This window comes from Lissotriton vulgaris, chromosome 8 (genome assembly GCF_964263255.1).
Source record: "Lissotriton vulgaris chromosome 8, aLisVul1.2, whole genome shotgun sequence".
NCBI classification, from domain to species: Eukaryota; Metazoa; Chordata; class Amphibia; order Caudata; family Salamandridae; genus Lissotriton; species Lissotriton vulgaris.
This window is the reverse complement of record NC_141696.1, coordinates 156,534,951-156,549,633: the sequence shown is the minus strand read 5'-3', so window position 1 is coordinate 156,549,633 and position 14,683 is coordinate 156,534,951. Positions and strand designations below refer to the sequence as shown.

At 46.4% G+C, this 14,683-nt stretch overlaps 1 long non-coding RNA gene across 2 annotated transcripts in view; it reads right to left on the bottom strand.

Moving 5' to 3' along the window:
• Positions 1–7,819: 7,819 nt before the first annotated feature.
• The window catches only part of LOC147696793 (uncharacterized), a 65,428-nt gene continuing 58,564 nt past the window's right edge, over positions 7,820–14,683 (bottom strand). Inside the window, exons 1-3 of one of the 2 annotated variants that reach the window (XR_015299266.1) lie at positions 8,806–8,953; positions 8,268–8,339; positions 7,820–8,093 (exon numbers count right to left, since the gene is read on the bottom strand). This is a non-coding gene — a long non-coding RNA (uncharacterized LOC147696793). Of the gene's footprint in view, positions 8,094–8,267; positions 8,340–8,805; positions 8,954–14,683 lie in introns of those variants that run through there. The other variant, XR_015299265.1, reaches the window with a different exon arrangement.

Here is a 14,683-nt window from a genome sequence, read left to right as displayed (position 1 = left end):
GTCTTGCAAGTAAACAGGAGGTCTGCGGATTCTGGGAGCTACATAAACAGAAGTGTCCAAGCTAGATCTTGAACTTGTAGCAAAATCAGGAATAGGGTTATATTCATCAGAACCATTCTGTTCATCAACCAACTGACCCATCTTCTCTGTTTCAACATTAAGATGATGATCAGGAATGAACATAGCACCAGAACATCCTTCATTGTCATTAGCCTGTCTGACCACAGAACCCCTCCTTTGATAAAGAGCAACCCTCCTTAAATTCCACTTCTGCCCACCTTCAAGCACCACAAAATGTTTTCGAACATTAATGATTCGCTGAGGATCAGAGAGACCACCCTAAACCCTTCCACTCTTCACCTTTACCCAATCTCCAATCCTAAATTTAGAATCAGAAAAAGCTTCAGGAGACTCCCCTCCAGATAAAGCCCAATCTTTAAGCCATGCTGGAACTAACCTAGAACCGGGTAACCGCCCCCTCATGACTTGAAAAGGTACAAGGTGAGTAACACTATGTTCAATAGAACGATATGCCCACAACATTTCATCAATCAAATGTCTCGGTGGAAGACGATTTACCAAAGCTAACTGTAATGTCCCTTTCACCAATCTATTGACCCTCTCCACCATACCATTACCCATGGGATTGTATAAAGAAGTACAAGAATGTTTAATGCCACACTTTTCAAGAAAACAACGCATTTCACCAGAAGTCAACTGCGTACCATTATCCATCAACAAAATATGAGGAACACCCTCATCAAGGAACAATTTTTCCAGTACATCAATAGTGGATTTAGTAGTAATGTTATTCAGAAACTTAACAACCAACCACCTCGAATGAACATCAACAATGACTACTGCAAACCGCATATCTCCAGAAAATTCAGCAAGTGGACCGATGAAATCTAAGCAAATAGTATGCCAAGCCTTGTCTGGATCAGTAATATGATCAACATACTTTTGAGCGCCAACTTTAAGTCTCTTCTCACTTTCTTTACACAAGACACAACTTTCAACACATTTTATAATCTGATCCTCCATACCTGGCCACCAAAACTCCTGTTTGATCCTCTTAATAGTCATCCCTTGGCCAAGATGACCTTCATGGGCAAGTTTAAAAATATGAACACGAAGACCACTTGGCGGTACAAACCTATCACCTCTTATAATGACATCATGATTGCACACTGATAATTCATCCAAGAGTTTTCAATATGGTCTAACTCCAATAGACACCATATTTTCTCGTGGTGCTCCATTCTTATTTAAAGAAAGAACTTCTTTCAAAATAGAATCAGATTTCATCTCCTGCACCCATTGTGCTTTTGAAAATGTACCCAAATCACAATCAGAGACTTCACAAATCAAAGCTACTGCTTCTTCAGACTCAAGTTTCTTCATAATGTCTCTGTCAACAACTTCCCAATCTATGGTACCCCCACTTCGACGGAGAATGTTTCAGGCATGTTTAATCTATGAAAGATCCAATACTGGAGAACATAAGTGTCTGAATGACCAGTATGATGACTTTTCCTCAAAAGATTGTGGATACTCAATAGATTTTTTTTGACTGAGAAAGGATCTTGATTCTGCATGTCTTATATCTGATGTGCCTCGTACATCCTGTTCGTGCCACATGACTGCCAAAGCATAGCTTCTTCACTTCAGTGTAGATCATCCTCCAATCAGATCTGCACTAATGAATAGACTCCTTCAACCATTTCCTTTAGCCCTTGTCAAAAACAGGCTAATGTAATCACAAATGCTGCTTTATTGGCCTCGGATGCCCAAATGGGTGTTCTTTGTGCTGCAGTTGTTGGCTGTCCATACTGTTCTAAAAGCATTTCTTGCCTCCATCTCGGATGGCAACAATCCGATTCTATCAGACCGCTCCAGCACCATCTAATATATAAATCGACTGAGAAGATTGCTGTAATTGACCCTGTGTTGGGAGATGATTCACCTCTGTCAGGGGTGCAAAGATGGCCTCAATGTGAAAGCAGAGGCTCTTTTCTCGCTGGAGACAAGTGGAATCTTCACCCTGAAGTGACCGTGGTGGTGATCTCTATGTTGGGATTTCCACAGACTCATTCACCTCAACCTAGAACAGGGAATGTTCTCCGTTTTGTGCTATACATTTCTTACTGAATGGATTCTTGGGGATGCATTTAGGTTCATCTAGTCGGGGTCGACTGCTTCCATTGAACGTTTTGTACAAAGATGGAGCACGGCTGATCTTAATCAGCCAATGAGGATCTGGTATGCTGATCAGCTGGCATTCAATACTTTGCTCTCTTTACCATACAGTGTGATCTTGTTCTTGCAGTATGGTGGTCTGGTTCCGCACCCTGAGCCCCAAACACTGCGGCAGTACAAGTGGAGACTGAATGGTGCCAGACAGTGTCCTTTTCCCATCCCAAGGAAGTTGCAGACATCATCTTGGCTGCTAGGAAGCCTGCTACCAAATCAATCTTTGGGAATCACCTAAGCGCCTCAAAGCAGGGGGAGGCCTGTGCGCCTCAGAGTGCAAGGAGGCTGTGCATGGAAAGGCCTGGCGGAATTTGTGGAGCGCCCCCTGCAGTGAATCCGGTGGCATTCGGTGGTGCTGGCTTCTGAGGTGGCTCTTCCGGTGGGCGGTCTGGTTCTTGTAGTGGCGCCCCCGACAGGTGGCCTGGCCTTGGGTGGGGGCGGTCTCTGTGGTGGTTCTTCCCGAGGGATGCTTGGAGTTCAGACTGATGAGTAGGTCATGTGGTTGTGGTGGTCCCTCCGGGTGGTCTGGGTTTATGTGCTTCTCCCCTGTGGGTGGTGAAAGGACGCTCCCTGCCGGTGAGAGCTTGAGTAGGCGCTATCTCGTTGTAGTCCCGGACTGGGGTGGATTGGGGCGGTTTGGTTACATGGTCTTCAGTATTATTTAGCGCAGAGCGCACCCGGTAGGCCACGGAGCGCTTTATCGACCCCACAACCCCTGTAAAGCATGTGTAGACACAACACGTTGTGCATTGGAAGACCTGGTAATGGCACAGGCACGAACTCCTTTTCAGGCGGCTGTGCACATGTGAGCTGGCTGAAAAACGTCATCAATCACAATTTAAAGTTAGTCAGTGGCTGAAGGGGGTTGACCCATAGCCCCCTGCTGTAGACTTTAGGAAGTGGAAGAAAAATGTGAGTGACACAACAACCAACAAATGAATGAAGAGGGCAGCCACTGTTTGTTTTGTTCGCCCTATGTGGAAAGGGTATGCTCAGGCGTGGGTCCCGTGCTCTCCATGCCACTGGAGTCAAGCTATCCTGGCTGATGAGGGTTATGAACCCGAAACCAGTCCTAGGATCCTTGTTTCCGGTCCAGGGAAGACATGGCTTGGCAGTACGGGCGGGACTGTTCCCATGAGGCACAGGGTCAGACTGATTTGCATATGGCCATGTCTGAACTGAGGTGGCGTAGTGAGCTAAAGAACAATGATGGATTAACCCAGATCAGTTGACTGGGGGTGAGTGCTTGCAATGTTCAACACTCCGTCCATCATCCCCTTCTATTTGCTTTCTAACCTCGGTCGGAATTTTTTTTGTGTGTGTTTTTAGTATTAACATTTTGGGAAACATGAGTCTGGCGCGATTGCAAAAGCTATCTCTAGTCAAAATGAAATAGAATGCTTGCGGTTAAATATCGCTACATTTTTTTAATTTTGTAATCCCCACAGGTGCAATTTATAATAGAAGATCGATGCACTTTCAACTTTGCTCTGATTTATATATTGTCTGGTTTTTAGTATCAATTTTGTATTTTAAGCTATTTTATTTGGACTGAGTTGTATCAAATGTCATGAACGTAACTGGCTTATATGTATGTACTTTTATGGTTTTTCCTAATTGAAACCGAATAAAGTAATTTTTTGACTTTTGAAATAGAGTAATTGAGGACGCAGTAGCTGGTTGCTTGTGTGTTTAAAAAGTTGTGGTGTGCCACGGAGGTATCAATCTCTGGTCCTAGGAGTGTTTGAATCACATTTGGAAACCAGGCGCTTTCTACCATTAGGGACGTGCCTCTGGGCGCTACATGGATGAATCGCGATATTCAGATTTTGCTGCCAGAATAAAAAAAATGTGCGGTGATTCAGAGGGAGGGGGGAGCCAGGGGGGGGCCGGGCGGCTGCAAAGAGATGGAAATGCGGCAAGTAGTGAATCTGCGTATGGAAACTCTGCTTGAATGCGGGAGGGTTGTTCATTGCTAGATTTCATGTTACGCTGCCTGATGTGAAAGATTTCTTCTTTCTGCTGTAACTGCCAATGCAGACGCTTATCTCGAAATGTTTGCTATATTGTCTCACTGCCCTGCCCCCTTCCCCTCCTTCATTCACCTCTCTGCCCTGCTTCTTGTGGCTATCTTGAGTTTCTCGGTTTGGATGCCCTACTTTAAATGAGGCAATGCAGTGATATGTTGTGAATGTAAGAAGGCATGGCGTCTCACAGATCATTTATACTAAGGCAAGTAACAAGCATCACAGATTAGGACACATACACAGTTCTGAAACATCTGAGATGTTATCGGTTTGCAGAAGGGCTGCTTTCTTTACATATTTAGTTCTGCATCTAAAAGGTCCAGCAAAAAACGTTTCGCCATCAAGTGCCATTTCTCTTCCTGTGGATCCAATATCTTTCTCTGCCTCATGAGCTCCAGATCCATGTAAAACTGCTGCCAACATTGGCTTCTGGCATTCATCTGTGCCCAGTTGTCCCATCACTGAAAGTTTCAGCAAATCCCACAGACAAAATACCTTCAAGATCAAGGTAGTGTAGCAGCGCGGTTATCTCCACAATTAGGATGAAAGAGGCAAACAAAAGGTCTCGATTTACTGCAGTCCTGTGGGTGGGATTCTTTGGGGAAATGGTGCAAGGTCGGTTGTAAGAAGAGGTTTGTAAAAGTTTCATTGCAAAATATTAAGGAGGATGCTTTTATCAATTCTTTTATTTTTTTAAACCGTTGTTGCCTAAAAAGTGCTAGCTTTGCAATTTCCTAGAGCTTCAAGATTATTAAATCCTATGAAATACCACAAAAAGACCTGCGCAATTTGTGAAGTGCGCGGTGTCTCAACCTGATATAACCTTATTTTGACTTGTACTTGTGTTGGTTGCCTATTTACTTACTTGTATACTATTGCCTGACCTCCTCTGTCTGTAAAACGTAACTTTTGTTGCCAATTTTTGCCCTGAATTGGCACCCATGCAAGTTGGTCACCCTACTTCAATCCCGAAATGCTCTGGGGTCATCCTTAAACTTCGCTTGTGACATTAAAAGGAGGCATTTCAAGACTGAAAGAAATCCACAGAACGTTATTGTAAGAATAAAGATTTGACTCAACCGAGATGAAAAGGACTCGTTTTTTTTGTGTTTTTTTTTTATTCTGGCAGCAGAATCTGAATCTCTTGATTCATCATGCAGCGCCCAGAGGGACGCCCCTCGTGGATTTTAATGATGTACGTTTTATATTGTGAGTTTTAATTAACTGTACAATGAAGTAAATCGAAATCGAAATCATGGCATCAAAGCCATCTCCAGGGCCCACATCGAATATTGACTTTTCAAACTTGGAGAGCCAAGTTTCAAGCGCTGAGATGCACAGAGTACAGCAGCAGGCGCATGAAACCAGGTCAGGAGTGAGAGTCAGGATAGAGTGAGGGTCAGGAGTGAGTGAGGGTCAGGAGTGAGTGAGGGCCAGGTCAGGAGTGAGTGAGGGCCAGGTCAGGAGTGAGAGTCAGGATAGAGTGAGGGTCAGGAGTGAGTGAGGGTCAGGAGTGAGTGAGGGCCAGATCAGGAGTGAGAGTCAGGATTGAGTGAGGGTCAGGATTGAGTGAAGGTCAGGAGTGAGTGAGGGCCAGGTCAGGAGTGAGAGTCAGGATTGAGTGAGGGTCAGGAGTGAGTGAGGGCCAGGTCAGGAGTGAGAGTCAGGATTGAGTGAGGGTCAGGAGTGAGTGGGGGTCAGGATTGAGTGAGGGTCAGGAGTGAGTGAGGGTCAGGAGTGAGTGAGGGCCAGGTCAGGAGTGAGAGCCAGGATTGAGTGAGGGTCAGGATTGAGTGAGGGTCAGGAGTGAGTGAGGGCCAGGTCAGGAGTGAGAGTCGGGATTGAGTGAGGGTCAGGAGTGAGTGAGGGCCAGGTCAGGAGTGAGAGTCAGGATTGAGTGAGGGTCAGGAGTGAGTGAGGGTCAGGACTGAGTGAGGGTCAGGATTGAGTGAGGGTCAGGAGTGAGTGAGAGTCAGGATTGAGTGAGGGTCATGGTTGAGTGAGGGTCAGGAGTGAGTGAGGGCCAGGTCAGGAGTGAGAGTCAGGATTAAGTGAGGGTCAGGAGTGAGTGAAGCCAGGTCAGGAGTGAGTGAGGGTCAGGTCAGGAGTGAGAGTCAGGATTGAGTGAGGGTCAGGAGTGAGTGAGGGTCAGGAATGAGTGAGGGCCAGGAGTGAGTGAGGGTCAGGATTGAGTGAGGGTCAGGAGTGAGTGAGGGTCAGGAGTGAGTGAGAGTCAGGATTGAGTGAGAGTCAGGATTGAGTGAGGGTCAGGATTGAGTGAGGGTCGGGATTGAGTGAGGGTCAGGAGTGAGGGCCAGGTCAGGAGTGAGAGTCAGGATTGAGTGAGGGTCAGGAGTGAGTGAGGGCCAGGTCAGGAGTGAGTGAGGGCCAGGAGTGAGTGAGGGCCAGGTCAGGAGTGAGAGTCAGGATTGAGTGAGGGTCAGGAGTGAGTGAGGGTCAGGACTGAGTGAGGGTCAGGAGTGAGTGAGGGTCAGGAGTGAGTGAGGGCCAGGTCAGGAGTGAGTGAGGGCCAGGTCAGGAGTGAGAGTCAGGATTGAGTGAGGGTTAGGATTGAGTGAAGGTCAGGAGTGAGTGAGGGCCAGGTCAGGAGTGAGAGTCAGGATTGAGTGAGGGTCAGGAGTGAGTGAGGGTCAGGATTGAGTGAGGGTCAGGAGTGAGTGAGAGTCAGGATTGAGTGAGGGTCAGGATTGAGTGAGGGTCGGGATTGAGTGAGGGTCAGGAGTGAGTGAGGGCCAGGTCAGGAGTGAGAGTCAGGATTAAGTGAGGGTCAGGAGTGAGTGAGGGCCAGGTCAGGAGTGAGAGTCAGGATTGAGTGAGGGTTAGGATTGAGTGAGGGTCAGGAGTGAATGAGGGCCAGGTCAGGAGTGAGAGTCAGGATTGAGTGAGGGTCAGGAGTGAGTGAGGGCCAGGATTGAGTGAGGGTCAGGACTGAGTGAGGGTCAGGAGTGAGTGAGAGTCAGGATTGAGTGAGGGTCAGGATTGAGTGAGGGTCGGGATTGAGTGAGGGTCAAATATAAACGGTTTCAAAGAATGGGTTATAAAAATGGTACGTGACTTGCTTCACTTGTGAAGAAATTTGCATAACACTGATAAGTGAGTATCAAATAGTGTGGACCAGCTCTCTAAAACAGTAACAAAGGATTGTAACCCCAATGGTGCAATCATCCACTGAATAAAAAGGGTGCCGAGCAATTTAACAATTAGCACTGTCATTAAATATGACAGATGGCTAATTGGTCTTGTATAATAATTAATCATGGCATTTCTATATAGATATCTATGACTATGTCCAGAATTTACATTTACGTTTACTGTGCTTTATTTGCATTTTCAAACCATAAAAAAGAGTCATTTTTTACAAAATGTATGTATTAAATTTATATCTAAAAATATATCACCAAGTTGCAGCTCAGTATCTGTAATGGATTGCGACAAAGCGGGTACGGACCACGGAGTTTACTGCTTAATGTTTTATTGTGCTATATATATATTTAACAAACCAAAGTGTTATTCTCCTAATTGCATTATCGAAATGTAAGGCCTAAATTGGAAACTGACTTCATTGACAAACTCCCGGCCTTGGTCTGATAGAACCCTTTTCGGACTTCCATGGCGTAAGTACATTTGCAACAGTCTGGAAGCAACCTCGGCTGCAGTCTTTGATTTTAGTGGAAATGCCTCAACCCATTTCGAAAAATAGTCTGTTGCTGTCAGAATATATTTGTATCCTGTAGGAGTAGTCGGTAAAGGTCCCATCAAATCCACTCCTACAAGTTCCCAAACGTCTTCCACCTGTTCATATACAAATGAAAAATAAATGTAATCAAATCTCAAAAATTCCCAATTCAATTATTCTTCACAAATGTTGCATTTATTTCAGGTCTCAAACATTTATATTAAATATTTAAAATCATGCCAACCAAGCTGTAATTTCATCAAGCAAAACATAACACATATACAACATACTTTGATTGGTTTCAATTCAGAGCAAATCTGGAGTGCAGGTTGTTCCTTTTGGCAAATATCACACTCTTTGATCTGAAAATGAAGAAATAAAGATCTCTCAAAAAAAATGTTAAATGGAGTCACAAAAAGAATAAATTCACATTTACGTTTTGACTTCATAACTCTAATGTAGACAGTGTGCATACAAATAGCATACCCTCCAAAACTAGTGCCTGACACACTTCCTTGTGGTAAATTACATTATTTAAAGTTCATCTGCAAAATAAATAGATTTCTAAAGAACATATCTTTAGAAAACAGCGTCATTATATTGGTGTACACAATGGCATAATGGATAGGTTAAAGAAATACTGTAAATGTAATAAACACCAATGGATGGGACAACAGACCCATGAGCAAGAGAATGAGAGATTTAAAATTTGAGATAGTAAAAACAAAAATAAATAGGCTATTAAGAATGGCTTTTAAGACATAATAACAAGTGAGATTTTTAGTTGACAACAAATTGTTTTGAAAGGCTAGGACATTTGTAACTCACCCATTGATCAATATCAATTGTCATCTTTGGCCAATAAAATTGCGTGCTAATACTTTTTTTGGTTTTGTTGATTCCTGAATGGCCACCAATTAGAAATGAATGAAATTCACAAAAACATTTTTGGGCAGCTTCTCCACCAATGACAATTTTTGACTTCTTTTCTTTACCAGTGTAGAACAAGTTACCATCTATTGTAAAAACCAAAAGGACAATGCAAAAGATTTTTAAGTAACTATGCATGTCTGAACCTCCCTTTTCTCAACCGGCCGTAACACAAGCTACCATGATGCACACGCCGCAATGGAAAACAGGGATGTGAAACATCTCCATGTACTACATGACAGGCACCATGCTGTGACTGTCACTTGGTACAGGGATATGTTGGGGGGCACCATAGGTGCCCAACCCAAGCAAAAGGGCCAGTGATGAAGGGGAGCCCGCTAAGAGCCACTAATCTTCCTCCCTGCCACCCTTGTGGCAGGGAGTGGAGGGAACATGATAATCCATACAGACAACATTTTAGGATGGGGAGTCCCTATGCCGCACCAACATCGAAATGAGGCCCATAACATTGTATATAAATAAACCAAATGTACTATGCAATAGTTGTTAGCACCAAAGTTATTATTTGTATGTATCAGCTACATGATTTACACTTCATATTGATCATTTCAAGCAAGTACCCAATTTGATTTAAAATGTCTATAATTAAATTGTAATAAAAAAAAACAATAGTTGGAAAATTAGAGTACAGTCAATGGTGAATTTTTTAGCCAGTCTACGTAATCCATTCTTCTTCATTTTACTGAAACCTTCAGGATACACATTACGGCTTACATAATCCAGAAGCTCTTGATACTTTGTGGCATCCATTTCTATTGAAAATAATGAAAAAGTGTGACAAAAGTCAATCGAACATCATAGATATAAGTTTCCAAGTTTCCGTACTCACATTGGTCATAACTGGACATACCTTTCTTGATTTCAGTTCAAACCATGTGCTTTGCAACACTTAAAAAGACTGGGAGGATGTTTTCAAGTTTGGCGGACGCTAAACGGATGCCATGCAACTGGCCCAGGACCACTAAACTGCCATGCCACCCACCGGACAGATTATGAATAATTTTATGGCCTGGCGTGCAGCGTATCAGTGCTCCAGAGTGGCAGTGTAAAGGCTGAGGTGCTCGGAGTCGGATCCCTCGCCCGACCGTGAACGCTACCCCGTGGAAGACGTCGTGAGATGAGACGGCGGAGCGGCCCCTGGTTCAGCACAGGGTCTGCAGCGTGGTGTGGAACTGCAGCTGGGCCGAGCAGTGGGTGGCGCTGAGCCCAGCATCGCCCTGGGGGGGCCCTGGTAATCCTACAGGGCAGGGTGCATGGTTATGTGTGAGGGGGACCCTCAGCATGAGCAGAGCCCCTCTGCAACTTTCGTTATATCGATTTTGAGGTTGTTTATAGTGCAGCCATACCATATACTCTTAAGTGCATTATATAGCTCGCGGTCAAATGCTATCTTGAGAATGGCTGCACCAAACCATGTCGTGTTTGGTGTCAAACATCTTGGAATCATACCCCCACTCCAGTACTGGAGGGGGAGTTTGATTCCACCCTTCTCAGGGGGTGACATGGCACAAGCTGCAACTGCCGGTAACCATTTTAAAAGGGCACACGTATCACAAAATGGAGCCCATTAGCCACAGATAAGAGTCTGGCCTCCTAGTTCTGGACGAAACTCCAGCCCAGGCAGCTGGACAATAGGTATCCTGTCACAGGGAGGTGTAACCTCCTGAGGCTCCTGGTCACTGGCTAGTGACCCAGACTCTGTCCCCTCTGCTTTCAGGTCCTCTTCTTCAAGATCTTCATCTTCAACCTGCACGACATCAACGACTCTCCTTTCCAGCAGCAGTTCTTCCTGTTTTCCCATTGAAAACGAGACTTTGACCCGACACCGAAAACGACCTATGCACCTGGCTTCCCAGGGGCAGGTAACAGTAGTTCCCTAGGTACTATCGTGGGTGTGGGTCCACCTTGAGCTTAACTTTAAACGCCTGAACTCGAACTCTTGCTTGAAGTGTCTAGATTCCTGTTATTTCCAACCGCGACATTCCCATAGGGTTTCACAGGGATACCTGTCCTAGTTTAAGTACTGCACACGTCCCCTGTGGGTCCCCTTCCTAACTACCTTGGGTGGTTTCGTAAGGGGCCAGCGATCCTAAGTGCCCTAGGCACTGTCTGTCGAACTGTCGTGGTACTTATACCACTTTTTTGATATATGGTTTGGTCCCCCACTGGGGCCCTGTGATTCCAGTGCTATTTATTGTAACTATTAATGCTTGTTTGAAAATGTATCTTTTGCCTCTAGTCTCATAAATAAACTAGTAGGGTTGTTCCTAGAATAAATACATATATTTTGAATATATACCTGTGTGGACTACTCTTTCATTTGGCTATTCAAGAGGTTACCTATGGTAAAACAATAAGCTTAACACTCCATCAAGACTTACCCTGAAGGATGCTCTACACAGCTACCACTAGGATAGCTTTCTTTAAAGGTTGTCTTTAACCTAACACAATAAGGGTCGAATTGGACTGTTGCAAGGTGTTCACTATAACTAGTGAACAGCATATGCCAGGCCAACTTCTCACAACGACCATTACTGTTCCCGCGCCCGGTGATCGGAACGGGGGAGACTGACTCTGAGAGGTGACCGGTGCCCCAGTCCTCCCCCCCGGCACCCGCGTTGGCCAGCAGGCCTTTGCCGGAACCGGGAAGTGAGCGGGGTGAGGTGATCCTAGGGTGGCACCGTGGACAGCTGCATCGCATTGGGGCCTGTTTGCAGTGGGGTCCTGAGTCGTACTTTGCTACCACACTGGCCAGCGTCCTGGGCCTGGGGACCACCTTGGGGGCACCATTGGTGAAGCACGGCCCCCGGAGGCCAGATTATAAGGTCCCAAATGCGAGAACTATTGGCTATGCCAATGTTTGTTTATTTTTATGTTGTTGCTACGATGCCCACATAATGCCTGGGAGAGGGCCAGGTGTGTAGACGTATACATATATACTCGGGCGGCAAAACACTGTGCTCCGAAAGCTGCAGACAAGCTCAGCTCATGCTAGAGCACCATCTCACATAAAACCAAGCACTCTAACTCCAGGATTGTTAAGGCCTGCCATAGGAGTGACTTATAGGTATATATGTGTCCAGGTATAGGTTCAGATATAGGTATACTATATCTAAGCAAGGGGTGATTACACGACCTTGTCCCAGCTGAGTGATCAGCCAGTTGTGTCAGTTTGGATAACCAGCCAGGGGTGGCAAAAGATATGCTGCAGCCCCTGGTAGGCCTTGGATGCACCTATGCCCTGGGTACCTATAGTACACTGTACAGGGGCTGATAAGGTGACCCAATATCCAATTAGTTATGCACCTAGGGTACATGGAGTCCATTTTAAATAGAGAGCAGATAGCCTGGGGCCCTGATTAGCAGGAAACCAGCTAAACACAAGGCAAAAAATCTGGGGTAACCATAGTCAGGTATCCACGCTCCTACAGTTCCCCTAATTATGGGCGTTATCCGTGATAATGCACACTCCCCAGTATGAATATACACCCCCGATAATGGACATTGTTATAAATAAACACAGTCTCTATGGCGATATACGTTCTAAGTGCTGATAGGCGGTCCCGAAAGCCATATACGTACATGTCTCTGTTGGGAATATACATACTCCATTTTTTCCTGTAGGGTACCTTTTGATTGAGACCAGCTGAAAGCTCCTCTAGTAAAATGCAGGGCATCTCTGGAAGTGAGAGCATGTGCACGGAGCTCAGCATACCGTTTTGAAAAGTGCTTGCCACCCAAAAGTATCTGTGTTGTTTTTGTCTACCTGTGAGTATTTCTTTTCATGAAGCCCTAGTGTATGACCTCAAATCCAAGTTTACCTTTTGAGAGTTCTATACTTGACAGTTCTAAAAATGAACATGTTGAGTGTAAAACAAAAAGCTGTATCTTCCAGGGCTGCAGCCCTCCTTCCCTCTCGCCCCCTTCCACCCCTCTGCTTCTCTTGCTTCAATCCTACCCCTCCCTAACCGCCTGTCCAACCCCAGCCCCCGCACCGGTCACCACCACCCTTCTCCCTCTATCTCTCTTCAGCACCTTCTCTGCAACCCGTTCCCTCACCACTGATTTCGCGTATCCTCCCTCCCCTCGCCTTCTGTGCGATCTACACTGCCCCTTTCCTCTCACCAGTTCCACGTCCCTGTCTCCCGCCTGCCCTGCTCTTCACCACAAGCCGTATCTTATTCCACTTTTTCTTCCCCTATCTTCTCCAGGATACAAGAGACCTTCTACCCTATTGCACATTTTCCGCCTCGCACCACCTTTTCTTTTTTATTCTGCCTGTCTGTCTCTCCCCCGCCCTTTTATATTTCTGCGCATGTTTTTCTCCCTATTATAGGCCTGCTCTGCCCATTCCCGTCCTGTTCCTTCCTGTCCCCGCCCCTCACTTCCCTATTTGGCCTTCTCTGCTCTCCTGAATGCACAATTTCAGCTCTATCGGGTTCTTTCCCCGCGTGCCGCTCTCCCTTCTAGTTTTCCTTGCCCTCTCCTGCTCTGTAAAAGGCACCCACCTTTCTGAGTCACTGCCTCTCCACCTGCCAATGCTCTTCTTCTCGTTTTCCAGTTTCCATGTTCTTCCTTCCCTTTCCACGCCTCAAGCACCCCCTCTCATTCCAATAGCACACCTCTATCTTTCTGGTATGTTTCCTCTCACCACCTTTTCTCTAATTTCACTTCATTTTTTTTTCTACCTTCTTAATTCCTTTTTATGTTGCCAATGTTCCCATTAGCCCCAGCCCCCAGCCCCATTTCAAAGCCGCTCATGTCCCTGCCCTTTCCCCTAGTTAACTCTCCCCTCCAGATGCCTCTCCTTTCTGCCCCTGCATTGTGTCTTGCCTCTCCTCTCTGCCCCTGCATTGTCTTGCCTCTCCTGTCTGCCCCTGTGTTGTGTCTTGCCTCTCCTCTCTGCCCCTGCGTTGTGTCTTGCCTCTCCTCTCTGCCCCTGCGTTGTGTCTTGCCTCTCCTCTCTGCCCCTGCGTTGTCCTGCCTCTCCACTCTGCCTCTGCATTGTGTCTTGCCTCTCCTCTCTGCCCCTGCGTTGTCCTGCCTCTCCTCTCTGCCCCTGCATTGTCCTGCCTCTACTCTCTGCCCCTGCATCTCCTCTCTGCCCCTGTGTTGTGTCCTGCCTCTCCTCTCTGCCCCTGCGTTGTGTCCTGCCTCTCCTCTCTGCCCCTGCGTTGTCACCTGCCTCTCCTCTCTGCCCCTGCGTTGTGTCCTGCCTCTCCTCTCTGCCCCTGCGTTGTGTCCTGCCTCTCCTCTCCGCCGCTGTGTTGTGTCCTGCCTCTCCTCTCTGCCCCTGCGTTGTCACTTGCCTTTCCTCTCTGCCCCTGCGTTGTGTCCTGCCTCTCCTCTCTGCCCCTGCGTTGTCCTGCCTCTTCTCTCTGCCCCTGCGTTGTCCTGCCTCTCCTCTCCTCTCTGCCCCTGCGTTGTAGAAGACCTGGCACATGTTACTTGAGGCACACTGGTGTGGTGGTGTTAAAGACAGGGACACTGCTTTCAGAGTCTTTGCCTTCTAAGGGGGACCCCAATCACCTGCCAGCTCTTTCACAGGAGCGCAACATTTCCATGCTCCCCCATCTGACCAAAGCTTCCATTCCAGACGACAGACCCCGGTGTCTCACAGAGGATCACACACCACACAGACACACACCACACACACACCACACACACCACACATGCAACACAACACCACACACACACAAACATCATACACACACAACACCACACACACACTCATTACCACACACTCACCACCACA